Source organism: Corvus brachyrhynchos, unplaced genomic scaffold (genome assembly GCF_000691975.1).
Source record: "Corvus brachyrhynchos isolate BGI_N302 unplaced genomic scaffold, ASM69197v1 scaffold101, whole genome shotgun sequence".
NCBI classification, from domain to species: Eukaryota; Metazoa; Chordata; class Aves; order Passeriformes; family Corvidae; genus Corvus; species Corvus brachyrhynchos.
In genome coordinates, this window is record NW_008237239.1 from 16831687 (window position 1) to 16832685 (window position 999).

Below are 999 nucleotides of genomic sequence, written 5' to 3' on the forward strand. Positions count from 1 at the left end.
AGAGTGTAGCTTGAGATGAGATACTGGGAAGGAATTCTTGATGGTGAGGCTGCTGAGACACTGGCATGGGTTTCCCAGAGCAGTGTGGATGCCTGTTTTTCATGTAGGCAGGGTCAGCACAGAAGACACAGATACCAACTTCAGGAGTGTCATTTGCCATAATTCAAAACTGCAAAGAATTGCAAAAGGATAGGTAAGCAGTACATCAAATCATCAGCAAACATTGACAAAAGGATAAGCTAAGCAATGCATGTAATCATTACTACAAAAGACTGCCTACAGTGATGAAGGAAGACACATCACCAGTTACCCTAACCTTTGACCATCATCCAGGTCTGCCCATCAACTGGGGGAAGCCACTGTCACAGTGAAGGACTGGGGAACCACTCCTGGCAACTGGGAAATCCTGCAGGTGCCTCCACCTACAGGCAACGAGGCTTCTGACCACGCTGTGAGAGGGTCCAGTTTTTACACTGTTGAATAAACAAAATACCAAAACTTCTGTGTACAGGAACATCTGGTTTCATTATTCTATTGGGATGCTCCTGAGGCCTGGGAGGGCTTCGGAGGAACCAAGGGAGTTGTCTGTGATCCTACACCCCCACCACAAGGCCGGATGAGGCCTTATCTGTTTTTATGTATGGAAAGATAAATCCATGTTTCTCCAGTGAGCAGATTTAGATAACATTTGGTTGGAAAGTCCATCTAGAGGTCATCTTTTGGTCATGGCCTGTTGTTCCAGCCTCAGTCATGTCCTGTTGATCAGGACTTAGTACTTCAAAGCCCAATCCCTCAAAGTGTTCAAGGACAGCTTCTGAGCCAGGCTGTGTTCACTGTTGGCTACTGGGTCTAGTGCAAGCTATCCCCCCCTGCCCATGGCAGGGGATCAGAGCTGGATGATTTCCAAGGTGCCTTCCAGCCCAAACCATTCTATGGCTCCTCCATTCGATGTTGCCCCTCCCCCCCTGGCCCCCCGGCCCCCCGCCGCCGCGCCCCCGC

General features: G+C 49.6%; 1 protein-coding gene across 3 annotated transcripts in view; it reads left to right on the plus strand.

The window, feature by feature from the left end:
- LOC103612817 (acrosin-like) overlaps positions 1 to 999 on the plus strand; it is a 215346-nt gene that overhangs the window by 4842 nt on the left and 209505 nt on the right. The window lies entirely within an intron of this gene.